This window comes from Balaenoptera physalus (assembly GCF_965194825.1).
Source record: "Balaenoptera physalus genome assembly, chromosome: 9".
In the NCBI taxonomy this organism is placed as follows: Eukaryota; Metazoa; Chordata; class Mammalia; order Artiodactyla; family Balaenopteridae; genus Balaenoptera; species Balaenoptera physalus.
In genome coordinates, this window is record NC_138888.1 from 48,428,630 (window position 1) to 48,444,959 (window position 16,330).

The 16,330-nt window shown below is 46.8% G+C and overlaps 1 protein-coding gene across 1 annotated transcript in view; it reads left to right on the plus strand.

Annotated features, from left to right (window-relative positions):
- The first annotated feature begins 804 nt into the window (after positions 1–804).
- FYN (FYN proto-oncogene, Src family tyrosine kinase) overlaps positions 805–16,330 on the plus strand; it is a 205,159-nt gene continuing 189,633 nt past the window's right edge. Inside the window, exon 1 of the mRNA XM_082475311.1 lies at positions 805–1,215. The gene's annotated coding sequence lies outside the window, so the exon portion shown is untranslated. The remainder of the gene's footprint in view (positions 1,216–16,330) is intronic.

Here is a 16,330-nt window from a genome sequence, read left to right on the forward strand (position 1 = left end):
TATACTAAACCAGCTATTATTTCATCAAGGAAAATCTGAGCAAAAGCTCAGATTTAGAGAAGGGAAAACAACATGGGAAGGCTGAATGTCATGAGAAACCAAAGACAACCAACGGCTACAATTAAACATGATTTTGGAAAAAACTATGCAAATAAACCTCTACTCTGTGATTGCAGATTTCTTAGTCGCCGCCTGCCCTCTCCACCCCCTACCCCCATTTCCGTAATACTTCCTGCAGACTTCTGCTTGGAGATATATATATATATGTAATATACTCCGCACTCTTCGGTTTGACCAGAGAAAACAATTTCATCACCCTAACACTTTTCCAGTTTATTCTCCCACCTTCAAATGAAAAGACACTAGAAAGGCAAGACAGCCCTTTCTCGAGGCAGGTTCCCATGGTTTTGAGGGAATGGCAGATGCCTTTCTGCAGTGGCGGCTGCAATCTTCCGCAAAGCAGAAACTGCAGCTCACACTCCCTTCTTTCCTCACCCTAACCCACTATCCCAAGTCCACATAAACCTTAAACACACACACACACAACTCCTGCAATCTCGCATTCCCCTCTCACACCTTACACGGCAAGCAAGCCAGGGTGCCCGACGTTACAGAAGCGCTCTACCCACTCGGTGGCCCCACCCATCGCCGCCCCGCCCCCGCCCCCAAACGCCCGAGGGGCCCGTTGATAGGGCAGCGAAGCCTGCCACTCTCGCGGTGCGGCCCGCCCCCTCCTCGCTCCCCGCTGGGGCTGGAGGGGCTGGAGCATCAACGCGAGTAGCTGCGAGCCGCCGCGGCAGCGGCTGCGCGTAGTTGCAGTTGCGCCATCTGTCAGGAGCGGAGCCGGCGGGGAGGGGGCTGCCGCGGGAGAGGAGGAGGGGTCGCCGCGAGCTGAAGGCCGTCGAGACCCGACCGCCGACCGGCCGCGGGAGCTGAGGAGAGGCTGCACTCGGAGCCGCGCGTCCACCGCCGTCCGGGCGCGCGGCGCTTCAAGCCGAGCACCGAGGGCTCCCCAGGCTCACACAAAGCCGCCGCCCGCGCCTGGGAGGGATCCGGCCGCCGGGCCGGGGACACCCGGCGCCGCCCCCTGGGCACTCTCAGAAGGCCCCCCGGCTCCCGGGCCCGCCGAGGAACCACCGGAGCCGCTTCGGCCGCGCCGGAGGAGGGCGGGGAGAGGACCATGTGAATGGGCTCCGGAGCCTGAGCGCAGCGCAGGTAAGCGGCCGGGGATGCGCCCCGGGGCTGCGGGGATGCTGCGGAGACGCCGGCCGCCGGCGCCCCCGCGCAGCGCCGCCCCCGCCGCGGGGCCCAGCGCTGCAGTCTCTGGGCCACCGCCGTCTCCCGGGCGCCCCGCTGGGCTGCCGGGGAGTTGGCCCCGCTCGGAGTCTTCCTGTGGCCGCGCCGGAGGACACCTCTGCCGGGTGCGGCCCCGAGGTAGCGCAGGGATGGGGGGCCCATTTCCTCGCGGGCGCCGGCTGTGAATAGGAATTGGCTTGGGGGCTAGGCTGGCCCAGACTCCGCCCCCGCCCTCTTTTCGGGGCCCCCCGCGGGGACCCGGGCTGTGTGTGTTGTTTTAATGTCAGGGATGATGTAATCACTTAATAATTGAAGCCCAGTGCTGCTTCCCTCCCCACCCCACTCCACCCCTGCCCCACTCCTCCACCTCTCTGCCTCCTCTTGCGGCCGTCGCCTTCCCCATCGCATCCTCCTGCCTATTTCTGGCACGTCCCTTGCACTTCCCCCATCCTCCCCTCCACTCTTCCTGTGCCACCACCCACCCGTCCCCAGTCCCCCGTGCTGGAGCCGTAGCTCCTCTTCCTCTGACCCCCACACTCCTCCTGCTCCCTTAGGCTCCTTTCTCCTCCCTTCCCTGCTCGCTGGATTTCCTCTCGACTTCCTTAGATCGATGACTGTTTTTGTTTGGTTGCCTCCCCTCTCTTATCTGCGCCCACAGGCGGAGGGGACTGAGCCAGAAAGAGGCCACCGAGCTTGGGCCCAGGCAGAGATTTGCTGGGACTGAGTGAGAAGAGGGATAATAAAATCACCCTTCTTGCCCCTCCTCCCCCCAATAAATCACACAGACTCGCCGGCTGTGTGTGTGTGTGTGTGTGTGTGTGTGTGTGTGTGTGTGTGTGTGTGTGACACAAAGAGCCCTTTCAGTGCACAGAGAGGAGACGCACAAAGTACCCAAGGATGGGCGCGATGCTTCTTGTTTCTCTTCCCTGGGGCTTCCCTTTTTCTCAGATAAAGCAGTTGATCTTCTCTCTGAGAGTCTTTCCTGCCACATTTACCAAAAAATAAAAGGCCCCAGATGCAGGGTGGCAGGTGCTGGCATTTTGCTGTATTCATGGACCGGTAGTGTTGACTGGCAGCTGCAGTATTTCTTAGATTTAAGGGGGAAATGATTTCAGCTGTCTGAAGAGTTGCTTTACTTTCAAGGTAGCACCCTCCCCCACCCAGTTTTAACCCCCTTTCATTGTAGGGGGTAGAATAAATTGGTATGGGGGAAGAAGACTTTTGTTTCTGAAAGAGAGTTAAATTGATGTTTGCTAGGAGTGAGGCAGCCTAACTTGCTTCTTCTCTCAAGTCTAAGGAGTACTGAAGTCTTTTGAAATGAAGTCTTGTCTGCCTAGTAATTGTTGTTTTACCCTTATATTTAAACAAGCTCCTGGGGACATTGCTAACACAGCATTAAATTGGTATTTGGAAGACCACTGGAGACGGTGTCTCTTCCCTGCTTCAGGGTAGCCTTCAGACGCCCACATCCATCCTCTCACCACCAAGTTGACTGTAATACTTTCCACCCTTTGTGCTCTTTCTCCCGAGTCCCTGCCCCATGGGTACTGTGCTTTCAGATGAAGGGACTCACAGATTTTTGGAGGAAGTGGTTTTGTTAACTATCTCAGGTTTTGGAGGCACTTAGCTATGATCGAAGGATGTAGAGAATCTTTTGACTGATCTCTTAAACCATTTGCTTGATGTTCCTCTTGAAGAGGAAATATAAATGTAAATCTGGGGACTTAATGTTCCATTTTGTAAGCCAGTGACTATTACATCCTTAATCAATAATGTCAAAACTTAGGTTGAACCCCTTGATTCCTAAGAGCATGGCTCTTTGACTATTATAAGTAATAGAACTGTCTCATGTTCTTCAAGAATTTTATTAGAAAAGAGTTGTTATGGTTCATTAAACATTTACTTCTGCGCTTTCTAAGGGCATCCATCTTGGAACTTTTTATATTAAAAAAAAAAGCAAAAGGCTTAATGAGCATACTGTAAAAAAAAAAAACAACAACAATGGTTTGTTTGTTTAATGCCAGACCCAGGAAAGAAAGTCAGTGCACAATAAACTCGCGCTCTGTTGACCGAGTTCAAGAGAATGATGAGGTTGAATGTGAACAAACGCATACTCTGCTTTCTGCAGTTTTATTCTATGCTTTCTCCTGGGTCTGGAATCTCCAACCCCACCTGATTTGCTTGGGTCCTGTTAAACCTAGAGCCCAGCTCAGAAGTCTTCTACTCTGGGATGCTTTCTCCATCTTTTCACCTTCAAACAAATCACCATGCGTCCAATTTTGTTTTCATATCTCAGCAGCTGGCACATGTCTATTTCCAGCATTAGTTTGAGCAGCACATTGGAAGAAGGAACCTGGTCTTATTTATCTTGTTTCAACAAATGTGAGCTAGGTCTTTGGTATGTGCTAAGCACCTGGATTAATTAAGCTAATGTTAGCAGCTGTAACAAATAGGTCTGCAAAAATATAATGCCTCAAAAGCAATAGACGTTTATTATTCCTCATGTAATAATTCAAAATGGGTATTTCTAATCAGTGGGTGTCTTTCTTCCATGCAGTGATTCTGGACCCCAAGTTCTCCCATCCCATAGCGCTCCATTGTAACCTGCTTTCAGCTGGCAGAAGGACAAAAGAGGGAATAGAGGGGATGTACTGACTTTTTAAATGCCTAGGCCTGGAAATGACACCCATCACTTCTACTTATATACTTTACTTGAGGGCCAGTTATATGGCCACATTTAACTGCAGGGGAGCCTGGGAAATATAGTTAAGCCATGTGACCAGAAGAAAGTTCAAGAAGAAATGTATTTTGGGCCAGCAGCTTTGCCATATACTGCTGCTCAACAAGGCACAGTCGTTGCCCTCAAGGAGTTTGTAGGCTGATGAGAATTAAATGGAAACCTAGAGCCTATACCCATCATTGTCTTGTACTTTTCATTTTATGGGTTCAGACCTTCTCATTTTAAACATGTTTCCCAAAACCTTACTTTTTGTCGGTTCTAGTGGCCAGTTCCCACCCAGTAATTTCCTGTAATACAGTGACCTGATGGCTCCTGTGCTGACTTTGATGTGGCTCTCCAGTAGCACCTTTGTTGGCCAAGATTTTTATCTGCTGATTTTATAGACTCCCCAAGTGGCTATGCGGGTCTTTAGAAATCACGGTCATACCTTCTCTAATTGGAAGAGGAAATTAAACAGACTCCAGAGGAGAAATTTCTTGCCCCAGGCCATGTTCATGGGAAGGGAGCCTCATCTGTCCAGGTCTTCAGTCCCACCTGGGTCCCCTCCATCCCGCAGATACCCTGAGTTGGTGACTGTGAGCCCTGCATCTTCCATGGAGTTAAGTGAGCTCCCAGACCTCCAGGAGGGGGGTGAACTGCTAGTGTTCTGGATAATCCCTGTTCTCCACAGGCCTCCCCAGGAGCAATTCTGCCTGTACTAGTCATCATACTTAGTTATGCACATATTTTTGCTATAAACAGTTTATTATATTCATCTGTTCTGCAAACATTGGCCAGTATGTTATTGTGTGCAGGGCACTGGGAGATAGGATTATGAAAATGAATACTTCTGCTGTGTTCTCTCTGTTCAGCTTAGTCTGCTAGAGGAGATAAAAATAATACATAATAACTACTTTTATTGAGCATTTACTATGTGTCAAGCTCTAATCTTTTAAGCTCTAATCTTAGCAATAATGATATGAACACCTGAAACTAATATAAATTGTAAATCAACTATACTTCAATTAAAAAAACAATAATGATATGAAGTAGTTTCACTTTTAATCCCCATTTTACAGGTGGGCATTTGAAGCAAGGGAGGTTAAATAACTAACTCAAGATCATACATAGCTAGTAAGTGGTAGAGTCAGGATTCAGGCCCAGTTAGTTTGGTTTCAAAGCCCTTGCTCTTAGCCACGAGGCAATATGCGAAATACTACATATGGATATAATGATGATATTGATTAAAATGTGTTACATGCCATAAAGAGGGGTGGCGTAAATGCTTTGGCAATTGATACTTTTGGTTGTTGGGAAATATAACTTTATGTTTAAATACAAAATAAAATGTCCATTTCTACTGCCATGCTTTCCATTTTAGACCCTCATTTATTGCTCACCTAGGAAATAAAAAAATAAATTAAAAAATGGGAGAGCAAAGCATGTTGATACCGGAAATACTTTTACTCTGTGTGATTCTTTATTTTCAGCTGGGTCCTTGTGTGTTCCACAGATAGGTCTGTAAGAATTTGTGAATCGTCCTACATATTTACTCATCCAGCAACATTCATTCATTGTATCTACCACTTGCCAGACATTGAACTAGATGCTTCAGAGACAAAGAGTTATAATCCTGGCCCAAGGAACTGCACGAGGAAGTCTCTGACCACTGTGATAACTGCCGTGATTCTAGGGGTCCGCAAGAGAGCATGAACTCCACAGAGAGGTGGGAAAATGGGGTGGCGAGGCAGAGAAGGCCAGAGGAGGAATTGGCCAGTCGAGTGTTGTGGGAAGGCCGTTGCCCCAGAAGGAGCAGCCCAGAAAGCAGGTGCACAGACTTTTTAGGAAACTGCAAGTCGTTCAGGGTGGGTGAGGGTGGTAGAGAGATGGACAGAGGGAGAAGATGGGGCTGGTGGAAAAGTACTTTGTCAGGAATGCCATTTAAGAGTTGTAAGCAGAGGTGCCACTTTGGTCTGATTTGTTTTATAAAGATCCATCTGGCCACAGTGTGGGCTGTTGGCCAGAGGTGGTCAAGACAGATGCAGGGAAGGTAGTTATGGAAACTCAGATGAGCCATAGATGAGGTGCTGCACGGAAGTGGGGATGGAGCCAAAGAGACAGAATAAGAGAGGGTGAGATAGCATATTGTGTGAGGGGAGAGGCAGAGGGGGGGTCCTTGGGAAGTAGGTGGAGAAAGACATGCAGACAAGCAATGCAGTAAAAGCAGCAGGGAGTGGGTGTTTAAATGATGACTTTATCACGGACACTTTGGGCTTTCCGATCAAAGTATCTTGTAGGCAGTTGAATAGTAAGGGACTTAGAGATCATGTAGTCCAGCACGTCCATTTTACTTATGAGGAAAAATGAGGCCCCGAGTGGCTAAGTGCCAAGGTGGCAGTCACCACTTAAAGCCAGGTTTCAACCCTTTCAGCCCAGGTGAGGGCTGTGGTCAGGAGCATGGACTCGAGGTATGGTCCGGTCCTGGTCTGACCCCTTCCAGCTGTGTGAGCTGGACCCAGTTACCTAAGCTCTCTGTGCCTCCCTTTCTTCACCTTTATAATGGAGTTAATAGTTCCTACCTCAAAGGTTTGCTGTGAGGAGTCCATAATTAATACATGTAAAGTGCTCAGAATAGTACCCCACACATAGAAAAGCTGTGTGTATATATGTAGATACATACATATGCACGTAACGTGTACATCTGACACATATATCCCTTAGGGAAGGGAGGATAAAAACGTATTCTGTGCAGAAAAGGACATTTTGAATATTTTAGAAAGAGATGTGGGTGATTGTCAGTTCTGAATCAAGAATTATTAGAAAACATAGGAAATTAGTTGAAATAGTATGATGGAAAATAGCATTTTTAGCGAGTCTTCTTGAGAAATGCAGAACCTTTTTTATTCTTCAGTAGAAAACATAAAAGTACTTTCAAGTTAGTCCTATAAAAGGATATCTTTGTTTTAGCCAGATAACCAGAATTTTAACCTATTTTCAATGTGCATCCCTTGAGTTTGACTTCAGAATGTCATCATGACTCTCTGAAGGTAGAATAAACCGCAGAATAGGAAAAAGCCCCATGAGTTATGAGTTTCATGCACTTGGTTCCTATGAAAAGAAGGTGATTTGGGTTATTTAGAGGAAAGTAATTTTTTCAGTGTTCCTAGTTGAGCAAATCTAATTTTTGGCTACTAAAACACATGAGAAGCCTGAACAGTATTATCCAAATGGACGTGGGTGACATGTAGTTCAGACAACTTTGGAGTAAGTAGCGCTCTGGACTTGATTAGAACATAGTAATCCTGGAAGGATATAAATTGAACTGGATTTATGGTCTAATAAACACGTGGGAAGAAAAGATAATGCTTACTGACTCATGAAACTTTAACAACGTTGGTAAGGCCCTGAGTTGGAGAGCTCTCATTTGGATGAGAGCATTTTCCCACTCATCTCAGCCTGCTTCCAGAATGACCTGCATCGTGCCTTGCTCAGGGTGTGAAGCAGACTGGAGTCCTGTTGCTGGGTCTTCTTTGGATGCAGAGATCATCACCTGTTCTGCCTCTGTCCACCCGTGACCTCAGGCAGCACCCGTTGGTTTGAGCAAATGAGTACTGAGCGCCCATTAACTGTGTTTGGGGCAGAAAAAGTAAGGTGTGGGAGAGTCTTAGCCCATTGCTGATTTGAATTCAGAAGGCCTTTCCTGAGGACTACTTATTTCTGACCTGTATTGCCCTCTGTGATAGTGTGAAAAAGCACGTAACACCCCACAGCCACTCACCTCTCCCTAAATATACCAGAAAAATAATCATACCTACCGTTGTTATTGAATCCCAGAGGCCTTAAGTGCTTTACATACAGTAATTTACTTAGTTACAACAACTCGATGAGGCAGGTCAGATGGGAAGATTGAGGCTCAGAAAGGTAAAGTAACTTGCCCATTGTCACACAGCTAATTACTAGTGAAGCCAGGTGTGTCTGGTTCCTAAATTTGCACCTGCTTTTGCTCCAAAGCTGTGGTTCTTCGTTCCCTGCGTACTCTCAAGCCTCCTTGCCTTTGCCTTGCAGTTACTTCTGTGTTAGGTTTTGGGGGATACAAAGGCACCTTTGCCCCCAGGGAAGCCCCACTCCTTCTGTGGCTCCACTCAAGACTTACCTTCTGGGAAGCCCCACTTTGGTCCTGTCTCTGGGCTCCCATGGCACTTGGTTACCTTCTCATCATCACCCTCGTCGCAGCCTGACTTATAAAGCAGAGTGGAGTCAGCTGGGTCGGACAGTGGGAAGATACTGCTCTTTTTCCCTGACTTGGGAGCTCTTTCAAGTCAGGGACTATGTCTTATTCGTGGTTGATTTGCCAGCTCAACACCCAGCAGTATTCCATGAGGTACTGTCGTTATTATTCCCATTTGATAGATGGGAAAACTGAGGCCTAGAGGTGAAGTGATTTGGTCAGGGTCACACAACTAGTAAGCAGAGCTGGGGTCTGAACCCAGACAGTCAGTCTGGCTCCAGAATCAATGCTCTTAACACTAAATTTGTTCCAACTCTCAAACAAGGTTATAAACCACAGGCCAGAGGCAGTGCCCTCCACCTCCTAGCCCAGTACCTCACAGTCCACACACAGGAAAGATCACCCTCTTGTTTCTACCATCCGCTCTGGCAGAAAGACAAACAGGATACGTCTAACCAGGCCTTATCTCATGATACGGAAAGAGCTTTGGGGCCGTGGTTGCATGACTGTCCTCTGAGGGTCTTAGAGAATGCATAGTCCCAGGCCCAGTTCTGACTCAGGAGATATGGGGTGGGCAGGGTTGAACACTGACATCTTTCCTGTATATGAGAATGGCCCTGAGGATGGAGCCATCAGGGAGGCAGCTTCTGAAAGACGAGGAATGAAGAAGCACAGTGACTCAGCCACAGTGGTGGGAACTGGCTGTTGAAGTGGTAGAAAATCATCAATCAGCCGCAGCCAGAGGGAACTGAGCCCAGGGGAGGCTGGGGATCAGAAATCCATCACAGAAAGACCTCTTACCTTGTATTTTTAAGATTTCTAAGTACCTGCTCCTTTTGAATGTGCTGGTGGGATTTCATCTGATGAATTCAAACACTTTCATTTTCTTCAGAGCTTCCATCTTGGAGGTACCCAAAAATAGTAGGCTTTTCAAGGAGTTGTATAAGGATTCCATCTGCTTTATACTGAAAAGTAGGGCTTTAATGGAAAATTAAAAATGAGTCAGATTGCCTTTACCACAACAAAGCCCAGGGCACTTTTCCCAATCCTTTCTTCTTTTAATCCCCAGAAAAAGTTACTGAATCTGTATTTCTGTGAAATTCTGCCCAATTGAAAGTCTACTGAATAGGCAAATAAACACCAACGAGTTCCTTCATTTCCACACATTGTAGTATCTGTTTGGAAGCAGTAACAATTTCAAATGTTGTCACTTGTAAAATTTGATTTTTATTTCAATTTAAACTTTATTCCAGAAATTGTGTGATATGCTTCCCGTAGCTAGGCATATGCACACAAGGATATTTGAAAATCGCTGATTTCTGTTAAAGGTTTCTCTTGTTTGCTCTCAGAGTCTGGAGGGGTTCACCTTTTTATTGTCTGACCTCCTAGAAATACAAATAGCCTGTCATCATTTTCAGATACAGGAGCTGAGTTGTTAATGAACTCTCACGCTCTGTCATTCTGTACCTTTTATCACCATCTCCTGCTTGAAAATGCCAGTTCTGTAGCTGTACTTCGTGTGTGCCTTTGCCTGATCGATATTCTCATGATATGTTGTGTCCTTCAGGCCCTCCTGTGGTTTGCAAATAATGATTCCAGTTGCTTCACTCTTAGGCTTTCTAGCTTGAGTTGAGGAGGTGTTGATCCATGTCAAAACTCATGTGCTGGCTGATGTAAATACTGGTTCTTTCGCCTTGTCGCCTAACAACCCAGTGAACGGGAGAAAGGCCAAATCCTTTAGCCTGGCATTCAGCGCCTTCCCCCATCTCCACTTTCTGAGGCATTCCTGGCTCACCTCATTCACCATCACGCTAACACTTGATTCTCCGGATGTCAACATAGTATCTCATTAGTATGGAGTACGTGTTCTGGCCTTTGCTCTCCTTTCCTGGACTCCCCAGCCCTTCCTTTCCCCGGGAACTCTATCCATTTCTCAAGGCCCAGCTGGAATCCCAGCCCTGGGCAGCTTCCCCTCATCTCCTCATTCTCTTGCATTGAACATGTGTGCCTCTCAGTTGCCTCCTAAGAAATGATGCCTTGTGTTGTTAGTTAAATCCTGATATGAGGAATCCAAGGAGCAGAGAATTTTTGTGAGTTGCCCAAGGTCATACATGCAGTTCCTCATTTAGTTTAGACTAGAATCCAGGTCTCCTGGAAATCTGTGTATGTGGGTCCTGCCTTCTCAACAGACCATTGGCCTCACGTGTGCAAAAATGTTGGGGTTTTTTGTCCCCCTATAGCTTGTAGCACACTGTCATTCATGGTGTAGATACTCAGCAGGTATTTGTTTAGATAGGCCCTGGGGGCAGAGTGCTGGAATATGTAGCTGGTTTCCTCGCCATCTGTGAGGCTAGGCTGGCATCTCCTTGGACATTGAGCTTCTGTAGTTTCTGACAGCACTAGATTCACTCTCTCTGGACCCATGTGATGTAGGTTCGGGGACTGTCCTATACTGTCTTCAGAACCACCATTGTCTTCTGAGAATGGTATGTGTTTAAAGATCTTTTGTCCATAATCTTGAACTTTTTGTTAAAAATTTAAGGTGGTCAGGGCAACAGTTACTTCTTTGCCCTCAGTCATCAGGTTTTCATCAATAAGATTTTCACCAAAAACCACAGGAAGTTACCGATAGTGCACAATGATGTCCAAGACCAGGGAGAAATGCAGAATGTTTCAAAATATGGAAGAAACTGGAAAAATACAACAGTGAGTGATAGAAGAGGGAAAAGTGGCAGAATGGACCACTGGTATTGTGCCTGAAGGTCTGTGGAGCCTGGGGAAACAGAAGGAGGCAGGCTCACCTACTGTGCACCTACCCATGGCTGGACCTCTCACAGTAGCATTTAGCTGAGTCCCTCAGCCACATGAAACCCAGCTGTGGCTGTGAGGGTGCCTTCCTATCCATGCATTCATTTTGTTCATTTGGCATATCTGGAGAATCTCCTTAGCCGAGACTTAAGGTCCTACAGAGTAATGATTTAACACTAGAACCCAACCACAGCCTCTGTATATCCTTCCACAGAGTGATTGACAATAAACCTTATAAAATGTTTTCCATGGTTGCAGGGAGGGACTACTTGAGTCATTTCTGTAACAAAAGACACAACAGCACACAGGCAATGTTTGTCAGCCCCTCATTAAGAGTCTTCTCAGCTCCCTGTGGAAAGCTCTCTGTGATTCCTCATGAATGGCTTCGCCTGCCTAGTCCTCACCTGGATGCCACGTTTAATGTATCCGAGGGATGGAGAGCATTAAAAACACCTTCTGTAGATGTTGGCCAACTGCTAACAGCAGAGAGGGGGAAGGGGTGGACCTTATGCTTCACTGTTGTTTGAAAAGCCATTATGGTCTTTGGAAAGCGGTAGTGAACTTTTTTCTTTCCTTCCCCACGCGCTGTCTATGATTTCAGTGCTTTCCCCGCCCGCCTCCCCACTGCCACAAGCACCACCTTCAATGTGGGAGATCACACGCCACTAACAAGATGCACTCTCCCCTTGGCCAACGTATAATATCACCACTTTGTGTATTTATCCAACTGTTCGTGTTCAGTCACTTTGGTACGTCAGTGTCAATACTGTCCATTTTCAGTAGCAAGCTTCTAGAAGGCTGAAAGTACACCTCATTTAATTTGCTTTGTGCCGTGAAACACTACACTGAACTGTGGATTTATTAAATGCTTGTAGATCTTGATTCTAAGCTTCCAAGTTGGGAGGTCTTAAAAGTGTTCTCAGTACTTCTGGAATGAGATGCATCTTGAGTAAATTTTCCTCTTGTCGATAACACATCAGGTCCTCTGCATTGGTAGATCCTCAGAGTCATGGGATAGAATCCAGAGTTTGGTTGCACATAATGTTTTAGGTTCCATCTTATGTTTCACCTCCTTGGTTGAAAATGCAATGATCCCAGCTTCTAATTCTGTCAGCAGGTTAGGGCCAAAGCACAGATAATACGCCATACCACACCCTTCTGTTCATATAAGTGCGGTTGACCGTATAATTCCCTGTGTCTTATGGTTATTATTTCAACAGATTCTTTTTTTTTTAAATTTATTTATTTATTATTTTTGGCTGTGTTGGGTCTTCGTTTCTGTGCGAGGGCTTTCTCTAGTTGTGGCAAGCGGGGGCCACTCTTCATCGTGGTGCGCGGGCCTCTCACTGTCGCGGCCTCTCTTGTTGCGGAGCACAGGCTCCAGATGCGCAGGCTCAGTTGTTGTGGCTCACGGGCCTAGTTGCTCCACGGCATGTGGGATCTTCCCAGACCAGGGCTCGAACCCGTGTCCCCTGCATTGACAGGCAGATTCTCAACCACTGGGCCACCAGGGAAGCCCTTCAACAGATTCTTGACTTCAGACTGCTGAGACTTGGAGGCAGTTCTCTAAAGGGCCAAGGATTGCTCACTGAAGGCCGGTGAGGTATGGCTGGGAAGAACCTATAAGGACTACCGTGTCATGAGCAGAACCACATGCCTCTGTGGGTGCCAGTAGCTCCTGGGAAGTTCTGGTTAGTTTATACCTAAGTGTATAACAAGGAGGATTGGCGCTTGGAAAACTGCAGCTCCAAACATTCTCTGATTGTACCTCAGCCCAACTATGCCATACGGAGAAGAGTCCAGTGTGGCAAAGTGTTGAGAGTCCCCAGTCTAGGGGGCCCAAGGGGAGCCCCAGTGCCGACCCTGATCTCACATCCCTGGCTTGTGACAGAGGTTGTGTCTCCAGGGGATGAAATATCCCAGCCTCCACTGCCACAGCAATGCGCCCACGCGTTTGAGGTACAGCACTGTCACTGTGGGAGGAGTCCTGCTTGTGCTCCCACCAGGACACTCAGCTGGGCTCTTGGTGCCTCCTGGATGAGCTAGAACATGCAGAAATGATCCACTAAAGAGGGTGATGTTGGTGAGGCTGGGGAGAGAGGGGTAATGGATGGAAGGGGATCAACAAAGAGTTGGTGGGGGACACGACCTGATACCTGATCGTGTCAGGTATAGAAGGAGCCCTTGTATTAGTTTCCTGTGGGTGCTGTGACAAATGACCATGTACTGGGTGGCTTCAAACAACAGAAAATTTCCTCTCACAGTTCTGGAGGCCAGAAGTCTTGAAATTCAGGTGTCAGCTCAGGAAGACTCTGTTCCCTGCCTCTTTCCGAGCTTCTGGTGGCTGCCAGCAACCCTTGTCTTTCCTTGGCTTGTAAACCCATCAGTACAATTTCTGCCTTCATCTTCACACAACATTATCCTCTGTGTGTCTTTACATGGCCTTCTCTTATAAGGACACTTGTCACTGGATTTAGGTCCCACCCTAATCCAAGATGATCTCATCTCAAAATCCTTAATTACATCTGCAAAGACCCTTTTTCCATATAAGGTCACATTCCCAGGCTCCAGATGGACATACTTTGGGGGCTACCATTCAACCCACTGTAGCCCTCAAAGGGATAAAAATTAGCAGTAACTTGGAGGGAGAAAGAACAGATGAGGAAGGTATTTGTAAGTTTGAATGACTACTAAAGGGTAGGCACAGTACTTTACATGTGTGATTTTAAACTGTCGCTTCAAGATGGGTGAAGATGACAGTGAAATTTTTATGTGAAAAGCAGTTCAAAGACGTGGAGTGTCCTGAAAGTTTTCAGTAAAATTGGAGGCTGAGCCATCATCCGAGGTTGGAAGATTTGGGGATGGCAGGGAGACTTGGAGAATATAGAAAAAGCCCAAACAGCCAGGAAAATATAGGATAATGTGTTAATAGATGGATAAAAAGTATTACAGAGAAATAGTGAGGCTCCTTTGGAATTTGTAAGTATTTTTAATGGGTCCCTTTAGCCCAGTTTTGTGACTTTGCTTGGTAGTACTTGTCACTTTGGAATGGAATATTTGACCTTTGTGACTTTGCTTAGTAGTACTTGTCACTTTGGAATGGAATATCTGACCTTGTGGTGAGAGTTGGTTTGAATAGTCAAATGAAGAAGACATTCTAAGAGATTAAAAAAAGCATCAGTTGAATTAGCTAAAAGTAGGGTTCAGGCTGGATAGGGGAGTGAGCTGGAATTGGGATGACGGATAAGGCAAGGAAGGGTCTGAGCTTTTAGGGATATGATGGGTGAACACAGTGGATATGGAGGAGGAGAGGCAAAGGCAAGAAGGCCCTGGAAAGAAGAAACCCAGGAGGTGGAGAGTTCTAAATGATGCTGAACAAGGTGGCTTCCTGTTGAATGGATCCACTCAACAGTAGAATAGAGATCAAGGACAATAATTCTTATATAAAGAATTCAAGAAAATGGAAGCCACAGTTCCCTTTTTGCCCTTGGTTCAAAGTATGTATAAATGGTGTCGTCTAGAAAAATGACATGTCAGTATGTTGCACTTTTTAAAAATCCTGGATGAGTGTTCTGGGACCTCTGAGACCTTGCATTATGACCAGCTGGTTCAGTGGGGATAATATTTTGAACTAGTATTCAATTTACTTTCCCTTCCTTCTAATTCTTGTTGCCCTGGGAGTCTCCCCCATTGAGGCTGAGGATTCCATTACTTCAGGGGCAGGACAGAGTATGGCCTAAGACAAAGAAGACATTGTTCAGCTTTTGACTTCCAAAACAGGACCTTGAGGCATGTTTCAGAGACCAGAGTTAGCCCAGGCCTTCATTTAAGAGAGGCAGGCTTTGTTAGAAGCAAAGTGATTTGCAGATTCCGAGGAGCCAGATCTCAGAAGACGTGGCGTATATTGTACAGTCAGCCATGCAGGATGGGGAGGCTGCAGGAAGGAGGAAATGCCTTCCTGGGTTGGAGGATGGAGTTTGTAGAGATTTGGAGGAGGCTAGAGATAAGAAATGAATGGGTCACTGATATGCCCCACTCCAAGTGGGCGAAGGAGAATCTGCCCGGAGAGAGCACTTGTACTCTGCCCCGTCCCCATCTGGATATCTGGAAGGAAGCCACATTGGAGTGGACCCTGCATTGGGGCATATCTAGGCAGAAACAGCCCTGAGATGATATGCCTTCCCCTCATTTCCCAAAGCTTACATGTGATGGAGGAGAAATCCCAACAATCCTGCAGACCCCCTAGGACAAATGTGGAGGTGCTGCGGGAGCTGGGCGGGAGAGTCTCCGGGTCAGGATGAAGAGGGCACAGAATGAACTGGGCCAGGCTGAAGACTGGCTGCAGATTTCCACCAATCACATCAGCAGAACCAGGCTAGCACCCAAAACAAAGGGATGAGACATCCCAGGGAGGCCAGTGAGGGCTTAGAGGGCAGTGCCTGGACCAGGTCCTCGCCCCATCATATGGTGGTCTGTAATCTTCCCCCTGGGGGAAGGAGGGAGAGGAAAAGGAACACAGCCCTTTTGAAAAGGAACACAGCCCTGAGAGGCAGTCTGAGATGAGCTCAATTTGACTAATTGCCCTGAAGCAACGAAAATTTTAAATCTGAAGAGCAAGTTATCTTGAAGTAGCAAGATTGTTTTTTCTACCATCAGCAGAAATGCAGTGGTCATGATCAAGTTGAATTCAACTATGGAGAAATGTATGCAGCTGAGTAGGAAGTGTACGTTTCAAACCTTCTACGTTGCATTTGAGCTGTATTTTAACAGGATGATGATGGGGACGATGGTGACGGTGATGGTGGCAAATTTGCTTACTTGTATTCCTATAATATGCTTTTTCCTTTGGGTAAATTGTGGCTTAGCCTACCTGTACTAGGTTCATTTTGGGCAAGAAGTGGGAAGATCTGTCCTCTCAAGGAGCAGAGTCGTCCACCAGATATTCCACAGTGTAGTGGGGAGCTTGGGCTTCCCATTGTTTAGTTGGCGGCACTTCCTCCCAGTGTCCTGGAAGGAAGGACCTCGGTTGCCATGGAGTCTCAGGTCAATGGAAAGTATTAGAATTCCAGGCCTTTCTCTAATGAACTTAACTGGGATGCTGGAGACTAGAAGGTAATTCTTACGGGGTGTGATCCTTCAGTTCCATATTTTAAAGGTATCAGGGTGAATACTAGAAATTACCGTCTCTGACTGACTATAAGGGGAGAAGCACTTCATTTTTATTCAATCCTCATGTACTAAATAAAGCATGAGTTTATGAAGGGATTCATTTCCAAGTA